The sequence below is a fragment of the Theropithecus gelada genome, chromosome 7b (genome assembly GCF_003255815.1).
Source record: "Theropithecus gelada isolate Dixy chromosome 7b, Tgel_1.0, whole genome shotgun sequence".
Classification (NCBI taxonomy): Eukaryota; Metazoa; Chordata; class Mammalia; order Primates; family Cercopithecidae; genus Theropithecus; species Theropithecus gelada.
The window spans coordinates 74,895,780-74,909,087 of record NC_037675.1 but is presented as its reverse complement, the minus strand read 5'-3'; the positions used below and the strand labels follow the sequence as shown (position 1 = coordinate 74,909,087).

The following is a 13,308-nucleotide window of genomic DNA, read 5'->3' as shown; positions in this document are numbered from 1 at the left end:
TTTGAAATCTGATTCTCAAGCCTGGACTCTGAACAACTATGCTTTAACTGTCTCTCACAGGTTGGAAAAGAAACTCATATATTGGTGGATGTATAAACTGGTATGACCTTTTCATGGCAATCTATGCAAAAATATTTAAAAGATCCATTCTCTCTGACTCACAGTTCCACATCTAGGGATTTTTTTTTTTTTTTTCCCCAATAGAAACCGTGCTACTTTATTAAAATACTGAGTTTTATTCCACATGTATATTTTTGTCTCCCCACCATTTCCATGTCTGACCACCACTACTACTATGTCCTATCATAACATTCCATACATACTTAAAACCTAGCAAAGGGTGGAGTTCCATCTTTAAAAACTAAACAGGCATTTTGGACAACACATTCTTGGCAATGGAATCTGGACAACATTTATCAAATATGGTAGGGAAAGTTCTCAGTCTGCATTATAAAAAGGACAGCCAGATATCAACTGTTAGAGAAATGAAATAAGATGGAAAATTTTTAACAAATTGTTTTAACTATTTTCTTAAAGAGACTTCCTCCACTGCCAGAGATCTTGAATAGCCTCTTGGTCAGTCATCCAGAAGCAATTCTTCACATAATTGATGAACTTGGCTTCCACTTTGGGAAGAGAACCAACTTTTTCTATACTTGCTTGCATTTTTGCTTTAATGTCTTCTACAGAACTAGGTCCTTTTGGTGTTTTAGGAGTTTTTTCCTGTTTTTTTGAAGGATTCTTGTCGTTTTGATCTTGGTGCTGATGATGGTTTTGAGTCTTTTCCATTATGATTTGACTTTTGTGCATTTTTGGCTGGAGTATCTCATATGGATTTCTTCACTGGTGCTTTTTCTTCAGCTTCCTTATTAAAATCATCATATCATCTTCACCATCATTATCTTCATCATCATCATCATCTTCAGCAGCAGCAAGTTTTACTTTTTCTGTGGAAACTTGCTACCACCTCCAGGGTCAAACTGCTTTCCAGATATACTTAAGAGTTTCACATTCTCCTTCTCTTCATCTTCTGACTCTGCATCTTCCTCCACAGCTACTAAATGCTGTCCACTAATATGCACTGGCCCTGAACCACACTTCAACCTTAAGACCACTGGTGGTGGTATTTCAAAGCCCCTGAGGGAAACCGTTGGCTGTACAGACATTTTCAAAGTTGCCAGTGTTACTTTAATTGGACTGCCTTCGTAATTCATTGCCTCTGCTTCAACAATGGGCAATTCATCCTTTGCACCAGCCCCTAAACTGACCGTTCTTAAAGATAACTGGTACTCATTTTCATCATTATCCACCTTAAAGTGATCATCTTTGTCAGCCTTTAGTTCATAACTGACAAGATAGTTCTGGGTCCTCAGGGGCTCACGTCCCTGTCCATCAAATGTTCCATCAGGTGGCGGCACGCACTTAGGTGGGAGAGAAGGCGGACGGAGATAAACGAACGCTGCTCCAGAGAACAGCCGTGCAGGATGGAGTCATACCCTAGGAATTTCTTTTAAGTAAAGCTTCACGAATGTGTGTAAATATTTGGCTACAAGGATGGTTATCATATCATTTTAATAGAGAAAAAATTAGAAACAAGTTGGCAATATGAATTTGGTTTAACCAGTTTAATTGTGATGTCATAAATGAAAGCAGTGTAGCCATTTAAAGTTATATAGCAGAAGAATATATGATGAGCGTTTTTCCATGAAACTGATGAAAAAAGCAGGTTAGAGAACAGTATAAATATACTTTTTACCAAGATATTAACATATTTTTTAAAAAGACTAGTCAAACACTACCCCAGTAGCTGGGTGCAGTGGTGCATGCCTGTAGTTCCAGCTGTTAGGAGGGAGGCCTAGGCAGGAGATTGCTTGAGCCCAGGAGGAGTTCAATACCAGCTTGGGCAACAGAGCAATACCTCATTTCTAAAAAAAAAAAAAAGCAGAAAAGAAAGATAAGACATGAAAATTAAAAAACACACACATCTAACTACTTCAAACTGTTATTCCTTGAGCCTTGTGGTTTTATGCCTAGTATTTGTTTATTTGTTTGTTTTTTAAGACGGGTGTCTCACTGTGTTATCCAGGTTGGAATGCAGTGGTGCGATCATAGCTCACTACAGCCTTAACCTCCCAGGCTTAGGCAGTCCTCCCACCTCAGCCTCCCGAGTACCTGGGACCACAGGCATGCACCACCACACCTGGCTAATTTTTTAGATTATTTGTACAGATAAGGTCTCCCTATGTTGCCTGGTCTCAAACTCCTGGGCTTAAGCAATCCTCCCACCTTGGCCTCCCTGAGTGTTGGAATTATACACATGAGCCACTACACTCGGCCATGTTTCTTTTTTTAATTCTTTTTTCTTTTTTCAAGGCAGAGTCTTGCTTTGTCGCCCAGGCTGGAGTGCAGTGGTATGAGCTCAGCTCACTGCAACCTGTGGCCCTCAGGTTCCAGCAATACTCCTGCCTCAGCCTCTTGAGTAGCTGGGATTATAGTCACGTGCCACCACAGCCAGCTGATTTTTGTATTTTTAGTAAAGATGGGGTTTCACCATGTTGGCCAGGCTGGTCTTGAACTCCTGACCTTGTGATCTGCCCGCTTCAGCCTCCCAAAGTGCTGGAACTACAGGCATGAGCCACCGTGTCTGGCCTTAACTCTTATTTTTTTAGAGACTAGGTCTTGCTCTGTCACCCAGGCTGGAGTGCAATGGCACCATGATAGTTCATTGCAGCCTTGCACTCCTGGGTTCAAAGGATCCTCCCACCTCCTCTTCCCAAACAAGTGACCCTCCCACCTCATCCTCCCAAAGTGCTGGAATTACAGGCATGCATGGCCTCATTTTAACTTTTTTTTTTTTTTTTTCCAGAGACAGGGTCTTGCTACATTGCCCAGACTGGTCTCGAACTCTGGCCTCGAGTGATCCTTCTGCCTTGGCCTCCCAGAGTGCTAGTATTACAGGCAGGAGCCGCTGGAACAAGCCCATTTTAACCATTTTTAAGTGTACAAGTCAGTGACATTAAGTACATTACATTGTTGTACAACTATCACCATTATCCATTTCCAGAACTTTTGGAGTCTCACTCTGTCCCCTAGGCTGGAGTGCAGTGGCACTCTGCAACCTCCGCCTCCCGGGTTCAAATTATTATCCTGCCTCAGCTGGGAATAGAGGCGCCCACCACCACACCCAGCTAATTTTTGTATTTTTAGTAGAGATGGGGTTTCACTGTGTTGGCCAAGCTGGACTCGAACTCCTGACCCCAAGCAATCTGCCTGCCTCGGCCTCTGAAAGTGCTGGGGTTATAGACGTGAGCCACCAGGCCTGGCTCAGAACTTTTACATCATTCCACAATGAAACTCTTTACCCATTAATCTATTGTGGGAACCCACCCCCAATATTTCAACGTAGGTTCTTTCTCTTTTCCATAAGTGTCAGCCAGCTGAGAAATAAAGAGAGACAGTACAAAGAGAGGAATTTTACAGCTGGGCTGCCAGGGGTGACATCACATATCAGTAGGAATGTGATGCCTGCTTGAGTCTCAGACCAGCAAGCTTTTATTAAGGGTTTCAAAAGGGGAGGGGGTGTAAGAACAGGGAGTAGGTACAAAGAGCACATGCTTCAAAAGGCAAAAGCAGAACCACTAATAAGGGTCTAACAAAGATCACATGCTTCTGAGGGAACAGGACAAAGAGCAAAAGCAGAACCACTCATAGGGGCCCAACAAAGATCACAGGCAGAGGGCAAAAGCAGAACCACTGATAAGGGTCCAACAAAGATCACAAGGCAAAGGGCAAAAGCAGAACCACTGATAAGGGTCTATGTTCAGCAGTGCACGTATTGTCTTGATAAACATCTTAAACAACAGAAAACAGGGTTTGAGAGCAGAGAACCAGTCTGACCACAAATTTACCAGGGTGGAGTTTTCCCAACCCTAGTAAGCCTGAGGGTACAGCAGTAGACCAGGGCGTATCTCAGTCCTTATCTCAACAGCACAAGACAGACATTCCTAGAGCGGCCATTTATAGACCTCCCCCCAGCAACACATTCCTTTCCCAGGGTATTAATATTAATATTCTTTGCTAGGAAAAGAATTTAGCGATATCTCTCATACTTGCACATCTGTTTATAGGCTCTCTGCAAGAAGAAAAATATGGCTCTTTTTGCCTGACCCCGCAGGCAGTCAGACCTTATGGTTGCCTTCCCTTGTTCCATAAAAATGGCTGTTATTCTGTTCTTTTTCAAGGTGCACTGATTTCATATTGTTCAAACACACGTTTTACAATCAATTGTATAGTTAACACAGTTATCACAGTGGTCTGAGGTGATGTACATCCTCAGCTTACGAAGATAACAGGATTAAGACATTAAAGACAGGCATAAGAATTTATAAAAGTATTATTTGGGAACTGATAAATGTCCATATTAAGATGAAATCTTCACAATTTATGTTCCTCTGCCACGGCTCCAGCCAGTCCTTCCATTCGGGGTCCTTGACTTCCCACAACATTAAACAATAACTCCTCATTCCCCCCTGCCACCAGCCCCTGGCAACCACTATTCCACTTCCTGTCTCTGAATTTGACTACTTTAGGTACCTCATAGAGTGTAATTATACAGTATTTGTCCCTTCGTGTCTGGCTTATTTTGCTTAGCATATGGTCTTCAAGGTTCTTCCATATACTTACAGCATATCATAATTTCACTCTCCCCAGAAATTTTGCTCTGTCACCCAGGCTCTGGAGTGCAGTGGCAAGATCATGGTTCACTGCAGTCTCAACCTCCCAGGTGCAAGTAATCCTCCCATCTCAGTCTCCCCAGTAGCTAGGACTACAAACATGTGCCACCTCACCTGGATACTTTTTAAGTTTTTTGTAGAGATGGGGGTCTCACTTTGTTGCCCAGGCTGGTCTTGAATTTCTAGATTCAAGCAATCTTCCTACCTCAGCCTCCCAAAGTGCTGGGATCATAGCCATGCGCCACCTCACCCAGCCATTTCATTCCTTTTTTTTGAGACAGAGTTTCACTCTTGTTGCCCCAGCTGGAGTGGAGTGGTACAATCTTGGCTCACTGCAACCTCCTGGGTTCAAGTGATTCTCTTGCCTCAGCCTCCCGAGTAGCTGGGACTACAGGTGTGTGTCACCACGCCTGGCTAATTTTTGTATTTTTAGTAGAGACAGGGTTTCACTGTGTTGGCCAAGCTGGTCTGAAACTCCTGACCTCAAAGTGATCCTCCCGCCTCAGGCTCCCAAAGTGCTGGGATTACAGGCATTAGCCACTTTGCCTGGTCCATTTCATTGCTTTTTTTTTTTTTTTTTGAGACGAAGTCTCGCTCTGTCACCCAGGCTGGACCACAATGGCATGATCTTGGCTCACTGCAACCTCCACCTCCTGGGTTCAAGAGATTCTCCTGTCTCAGCCTCCTGAGTAGCTGGGATTACAAGCGCCCACCACCATGCCTGGCTAATATTTGTATATTTGGTAGAGATGGGGTTTCCCCATGTTGACCGGGCTGGTCTTCAACTTCTGACCTCAGGTGATCCACCCTCTCGGCCTCCCAAAGTGCTGGGATTACAGGCGTGAGCCACTGCACCCGGCCCATTTCATTCCTTTTTAAGGTTGAATAACATTCTGTTGTGTATCTTCCACATATTGTTTATCCATTCATTCATCGATGGACATTTGAATTGTTTCCACCATTTGGCTATTGTGAGTATGCTGTTATGAACATGGGTATACAAATATCTGTTGAAGTCCCTGCTTTCAATTCTTTTGGATATATACCCAGAAGTAGAATTGCTGGATAACATAGTAATTCTATATTTAATTTTTTGAGGAACCTTCAACAAGGTTTTGATTTATTTTATTAGAGACAGGGTCTCCCTCTGTCACCTGGGCTGGGGTGCAGTAGTGCCATCATAGCTGAAACTATGCAGCCTCAAACTCCTGGGTTCAAATGATCCTCCTGCCTCAGCAGGGTTATAATATTTTATTTTTTTAGTCTTTACTTTTCTTTTCTTTTTCTTTTTTTTTTTTTTTTGAGATTGAGTCTTACTCTGTTGCCTAGGCTGGAGTGCAATGGCCCGATCTCGGCTCACTGCAAGCTCCACCTCCTGGGTTCACGCCATTCTCCTGCCTCAGCCTCCCGAGTAGTTCGGACTTCAGGCGCCTGCCACCACGCCCGGCTAATTTTTTTGTATTTTTAGTAGAGATGGGGTTTCACCGTGTTAGCCAGGATGGTTTTGATCTCCTGACCTTGTGATCCGCCTGCCTCGGCCTCCCAAAGTGCTGGGATTATAGGCGTGAGCCACTGCGCCCAGCCTAGTGTTTACTTTTCATACCAGAAAACGTACCCTCTTGCTCTTTTATGGGGGTCCAATCGTCTGAGTGCAGCTTGAGCCCAAGTGCTAAAGTCCATATTCAGGTTAGTCAGCAGCATCAGTCTTGCCTGGAACCAAGAGACGGACCACCTGACCACCTGAATAGCACGACCTGGGTCAACCAGACAGAGCCTTAGGCCCGGAAATCTTTCCTGCTGTCAGGATAAATTACTTTGTTCACAACGGGACTCCTGAAGATCAGAATTTCTGTATCTGTAAGATTTCTATAACTCAAAGAATTTCTGTACATGTGAAATTATACTATTAGAAATACAAGATTGAAGAGTCTCCTTGTAAAAACTAGTGTTAATGGCTAATAATCTAGCCAGGATTTGGAGATCAGGGAAAATGGGATTGAACTGTGTGGACAAAGGAGATTAAGTAGCAGTGGAGCAGCTGAAAGGGGAATGGAAAAGTCCACGGACAACTTCTACTTTTACCATCTGTACTATCAGCCTGGTAATCTGATGCCTGCCAGAGCTATGTGGTCATGTGTTCCCTGCTTTGCTTCTTTCTCCAGATTTTTAAACCCCTGTGGTGGGAGAATATGGAGCTGCATATATCCAGAGGGTTTTTTTATTTTTATTTTTTGAGACTGCACTTCATTCTTGTTGCCCAGGCTGGAGTGCAATGGCGTGATCTTGGCTCACTGCAACCTCTGCTTCCTGGGTCCAAGCGATTCTCCTGCCTCAGCCTCCTGAGTAGCTGGGATTACAGGCATGCGCCACCAGACCCAGCTGATTTTCTTTTTAAATTTTCTATTTTTAGTAGAGACGGGGTTTCACCATGTTGGTCAGATTGGTCTCTAACTCCTGACCTCAGGTGATCTGCCTGCCTCAGCCTCTCAAAGTGCTGGGATTACAGGCGTGAGTCATTGCGCCTGGCTGAGGTTTATTTTTCAAAGAATGACCAAGCGGCTGGGTGCGGTGGCTCACAGTTGTAAATCCCAGCACTTTGGCAGGCCAAAGCGGGCGTATCACTTGAGGTCAGGAGTTCAAGAACAGCCTGGCCAACATGGTGAAACCCTGTCTCTACTAAAAGTACAAAAATTAGTGGGTCATGGTGGTGTGGCCTGAAATGGGAGGCTGAGGCAGAATAATTGCTTGAACCCGGGAGGCAGAGGTTGCAGTGAGCTGAGATCGCACCACTGCACTCCAGCCTGGGCGACAAAGTGAGACTCCGTCTCAAAAAAAAAACAAAAACAAAAAATCCATGACCGTCGTTCAATAAATAATCAATAAATAAGATGCAATTTCTCAAAGCTCAGTTTACAAAGAATGATATTTAATAAATAGTTGAAGATACCCTGACTGAACGCACAAGTTCTCTGAGTAGACTCATGGAATTCTAAAGAGTTGGTTGCTTGGAGACTGATAGAAACAGCTTTGGAACCTAAGAAACCAAGGAAGGCTTAAGATGCAGAACCTTGCTTCTCTCTGAGGACTGCCTTGTAGGAGGCCATTTGGAAGGTAATTTTGAAACACTGCTCCTTTGCCAGTGTCTGAAAGGTGCTGGATGGCGTCCACTGGAAGATGAGAGGCAACCTGAGGTAGCTGAAAAACCTTTGGATTAGGTGTGAAAAGAGTCAGTATTACTTCAGATACTAACCAGTATGGTGATCTTAATTTTGTCTCTTCTCTCTGGGCCCCAGTTTTGGGATTTATAAAATCAGGACATTAGGCCTGGTGCAGTGGCTCATGCCTATATTCTCAGCATTTTGGGAGGCCAAGGTGGGAGGATCGTTTGAGTCCAGGAGTTCAAGACCAGCCTGAGCAACATAGCGAGACTCTATCTCTAAAAAAAAACAAAAAAAAATTTAACCAAGAATGGTGCTATGTGCCTATAATCTCAGCTATGTGGGAGGATCGCTTGATCCCAGGAGGTCAAGGTTGCAGTGAGCCCTGATTGTGCCACTGTACTCCAGGAGAGTGAGACCCTATCTCAAAAACAAAAAAAAAACAAAAAAAAAAACAAGGCATTAGACCAGGTCATCTTTATAGCAGAGTTTCCAGAGCAATCTCTAGACACAGCCGTATAGCTGTGTGAGTGCATGGTGAGAAATTAGAAAGTAGAGGGGGAAAATGAGGGGAACTTTTTGAGGGCATAAAACGGAGAAAGGGGGATTTGAAACAAGCCAGGTTAAGCAGCTATTCCCTAATCCCACTCTCTCCACTAACCAGGCTTCCTTCATATACCCCACTGACACCCTTTGGGCTGTGCTTTCTTTAAATGTAATGTGTATTAAACCTGAGAGCTTGTGAAAATGCAGATTTCTAGGTCTCACTTGCAGCGTACTGAATCAACATTCTGGGAGCAGGACACGAGCGTCTGATGCAAAAAGTTCTTTACCCATATCTATTCCAGGCGCAGTCCCAGCATTTCGGGAGGCCAAGGCAGGAAGATCGCTTGAGTCCAGGAGTTTGAAACCAGCCTGGACAACATAGTAAGATCCTGTCTCTACAAAAAAAAGTTTTAAAACATTAGGCAGGCATGGTGGTGGGCACCTGTTGTCCCAGCTACTGAGGACGCTGAGGCAGGAGGATTGCTTGACACTGGGAGGCAAGGCTACAGTGAACCATGATTGTGCCACCGCACTCCAGCTTGGGTGACAGAGTGAGGCCCTGTCTCAAAAATAAATAAATAAACAAAAAACTATATCTAACAAACACCACCCCAGAAGCTGACTGCACACTCTTGGACTCCACCTCAGAACTTTAGAATCAAAATCTGTTGGTAAAGATGAGAGTATTATTATTTATTATTATTATTATTATTTTTTTTTGAGACGGAGTCTTGCTCTGTCACCCAGGCTGGAGTGCAGTGGCCGGATCTTAGCTCACTGCAAGCTCCGCCTCCCGGGTTTACGCCATTCTCCTGCCTCAGCCTCCCGAGTAGCTGGGACTACAGGCGCCCGCCACCACGCCTGGCTAGTTTTTTGTATTTTTTAGTAGAGACGGGGTTTCACCGAGTTAGTCAGGATGGTCTCGATCTCCTGACCTTGTGATCTGCCCGTCTCGGCCTCCCAAAGTGCTGGGATTAGAGGCTACTCCATAGGCAGAGCAGCCTTTCTGCTTGATTTTTATGATTTCAATCTCTTTTTGAAATTGACAGAATTCTGAATTTCTTCTCTGTGTTATCTCAAAGTTTGAGCTTCTTCAAGACCACAATTTTGAATTCCCTGTCTGGAAAGCTCACATATCTCTGTCACTCCTGGATTATTTAGTCCATTGATGCTGTGGATGGTCATCAATGTCTGGACATTGAAGAGTTAGGTATTTATTCCAATCTTTACAGTCTGGACTTATTTGTACCCATCCTCCTTGAGAAGGCTTTCTATATATTCAAAGGGGATTAAGTGTTGTGACTTAAGCCTATGGTCTCTGTAGCTGATGTGTACCAGGGGGTGCCCTAAGCCTATGACCCCTGCAACTGTTGCCAACTCCTAGATACTCCTGGATCCTTGGTGGCCTTGGGTAAGGTAAGGGAGAATTCCCTGGTTACCTAGGCAACATCTCTCTCTTTCTTGTCTTTCCCCCAATCAGGAATCTCTCCCCCCACTGGGCTGCCTGGAGTTGGGGCAGGGGTGACATCAGCACTCCCGTGGCCACCACAGATGGTAGTGCACTGAGTCACACCTGAAGCTTTGCAGACCAGTACAGTATTGGATCCTGCCCAAGACCTGTGGCCAGAACTGCTTAGTTACCACTGATATTTACTCAAAGTCCAAGGGCACTTTAGTCAGCAGGTGGTGAATCCTGCCAGGATAAATCTGACCCATCAGAGCAGTGGATTCACTTCTGGCGCAGGGTAGGTCTGGAAACGTAGTGTAGGAGCAAAGGCCTGGAATCAGGAGCCTCAGGATTCTGCCTGGTGCTTTATTTTCCTGTGGTTGAGTTGCCACTCAGGCTGCAAGACAAAGTCTCCTGAGTTTGTACTCCTTGAGTACTCTTCCCTCTCCTTTCCCCAAGCGGAAGGACTCTCTCCCTGAGCTGCCCTGCCTGGAGTTGGGGGAGGAATGATGCAGGCACTCCCTTGGCCACCACAGCTGGTGTCACTTGGGGTCATACACACCCAAAGTCCCCTGCCTCCATGACCAGTGCAGCTCCAGGGTTTGCCTAAGGAATATAGTCCTTGTGACCTGACTGTCACTCGTGTATTCAGGGCCCCAGGCCACTTTGGTCAGCTGGTGGCAGAACCAGCTGAGGACTCAGGTCTGTCCCACTCCGGCTGAGGATGCTCCTCTGGCCCAGAGCTGATCTAAATGCGTCCTCTGTGGGAGCCAGCAGAATTCTATTCAGTGTAGTGCTGTGCTGTGACAGGGCAGCAGTGAGTTCCAATGCAAAATCCCACACTCCTCTCCCTCCCCCACATGCACAGATTCTCTCTCCAAGCTGTTGTGCCAGGGGTGAGGGAGGGGGGGCATAGGCGATGCAGGACTGTCTTTCCCACCCTCTTCAGTGCCTGTTTTCTTGATACGATGTGAAAACCAGGTACTGTGATCACTCATTTTTTGTTTCTTATGAAGATGCGCTTTTTTTTTTTTTTTTTTTTTTTTTTAATAAGGAGTCTCACTGTTGCCCGGGCTGGAGCACAGTGGCACTATTTCATCTCATTGGAACCTCTGCTTCCCAGGTTCAAGTGATTCTCCTGCCTCAGCCTCCCAAGTAGCTGGGATTATAGGCCCCCACCACCACACCCAGCTAATTTTTGTATTTTTAGTAGAGATGGGGTTTCTCCATGTTGGCCAGGCCAATCTTGAACTCTTGACTTCAAGTGATTCGCCTGCCTTAGCCTCCCAAAGTTCTGGGATTATAGGCGTGAGCCACAGCATCCAGCCTAAAGGTACTTTTCTTGCAGGGACAGTTGTTCAGTTTGGTGTTCCTGCATGGAGACAATCGCTGGAGGGGTCTGTTTGGCCATCTTGCTCCAGCCTTTCCATTTTTAGCCAGTGGGAGTAGCCACTATTTCAGGAGAAAACATCATCTTGTGACCACCCTCTTTCTCTTAACTTGCCTTCATGAAGACATTGCCTTCATGGTTGTGAAGAGATGAAGCAATTACATTTAGCCTTATGTACAAAAAGTCCTGGAGTGATAGCATATTAATCATGTGTCACTTAATTTGAGGGAGGTTATCGATTCTGGCCTAATAGCATCTAGATGAAAGTTGAGCCTTCGCTGAGCACTGTAGCTCACACCTGTAATTGCAGCACTTTGAGAGGCCAAAGCAGGCAGATTGTTGACCCCAGAAGTTTGAGACCAGCTTGGGCAACATAGTGAGACCCCATCTCTATTAAAAATAAAAAACAGATAGCTGGGTGTGGTGGTGCATGCACCTGTAGTCCCAGCTACTTGGGAGGCTGAAGTAGGAGGATTACTTGAGCCCAGGACGTTGAGGCTGCAGTGAACTATGATCATGCCAGTGCTGCACTCCAGCCTGAGTGACAGAACTACAGCCTGTCTCAAAAAAACAAAACAAAACAAAAACAAAAAAAACCACACACACAAAAAAAGAACTTGCCCTTAACAGAAAGAAATACAATATGGTCACTTTTACACATGGAAGACAATAAGAGAAATCATGCCCTAGGGAGAGAGGCTATGTGCTGGGTGTTAAGGAGGAAAGAGAAACAAGTCAGATCTGGTCTGTGTGGGCACCTTGGATGCAGGGCAGGAGTTGACACTAGCAGGATAAAAAGACGTGGAATAATGGTCTGTCCTTCATCCTTATACGTAAGGATGCCTACCTGCTCCTTGGAGAGGCAAGGCCAACAAAGTGAGTGGTAGGGAGTGGTGCTTGGGCCATGGCCAGTGTGGCATGGAGGTTAAGTGCTCCAGAGTTGTGATTTAGCAGGCTAGGTTTGAAACCTGACTCCTCTGCTTACGGGCTATGTGATCTGAAGCAATTTACCTACCTCTCTGAACCTCAGCTTCTTAAAATAGGAAATGAAGATCATAATATCTTCCCTACATAAAACCCTGAGCGAGGTATTCCAAAACTATCATTATTAGGCCAAGCGAATGCTTCAAAAGGAAAACAAAACTAAACTAAACTAACATTAAATCTAAGCATTTGTTATCTACAATGTTTGCCATGCTAGCTAAAATGTGGAAACAACCCATCCAATAATTCATGAAGAGTCAAAACCATTTACCTATTTGATAAAATACGTTACAGCTATTAAATATATATATACACACATACATACATACATATATATATTTTTTATTTATTTATTTATTTATTTTGAGACGGAGTTTGGCTCTTATTGCCCAGGCTGGAGTGCAATGGCATGATCTTGGCTCACTGAATCTCCCCCGCCCTGGGTTCAAGCGATTGTCCTGCCTCAGTCTCCCAAGTAGCTGGGATTATAGGCACATGCCACCACGCCCGGCTAATTTTTTGTATTTTTAGTAGAGACGGGATTTCACCATGTTGGCCAGGCTGGTCTCAAACTCCAGACCTCAGGTGACCCACCCGCCTCGGCCTCCCAAAGTGTTGGGATTATAGGCGTGAGCCACTGTGCCCGGCCTACAGCTATTAAATATTTTCACAATAAAAACTATGTAGCAATAGGTGTGCTGGATGACTCTGAAAGACAGAAGACATGGGAGACATGGTCACTGGGCAATGGAGTTAGAGTCTCAAATATTTAACAATGCAAGGTGTCATAGGATTAACAGTTAAAGTAAGTGGCACAGAACAGGAGTAATTTATAAACTTGGGTATGACCTGGTGGCCTGGATAGGTCAAGAAAGAGTTATGGGCCGGGCGCGGTGGCTCAAGCCTGTAATCCCAGCACTTTGGGAGGCCGAGGCGGGTGGATCACGAGGTCAGGAGATCGAGACTATCCTGGCTAACATGGTGAAACCCCGTCTCTACTAAAAATACAAAAAAAAACTAGCCGGGCGTGGTGGCGGGCGCCTGTAGTCT

General features: G+C 44.9%; 1 protein-coding gene and 1 pseudogene across 1 annotated transcript in view; one reads left to right on the top strand and one right to left on the bottom strand.

The window, feature by feature from the left end:
* Positions 1-204: 204 nt before the first annotated feature.
* Positions 205-3,366, bottom strand: LOC112628410 (annotated as a pseudogene).
* A 4,396-nt stretch (positions 3,367-7,762) lies between these two features.
* Positions 7,763-13,308, top strand: part of HEATR4 (HEAT repeat containing 4) — a 50,695-nt gene continuing 45,149 nt past the window's right edge. The window contains exons 1-2 of the mRNA XM_025392967.1: positions 7,763-7,959; positions 8,740-8,818. The gene's annotated coding sequence lies outside the window, so the exon portion shown is untranslated. The remainder of the gene's footprint in view (positions 7,960-8,739; positions 8,819-13,308) is intronic.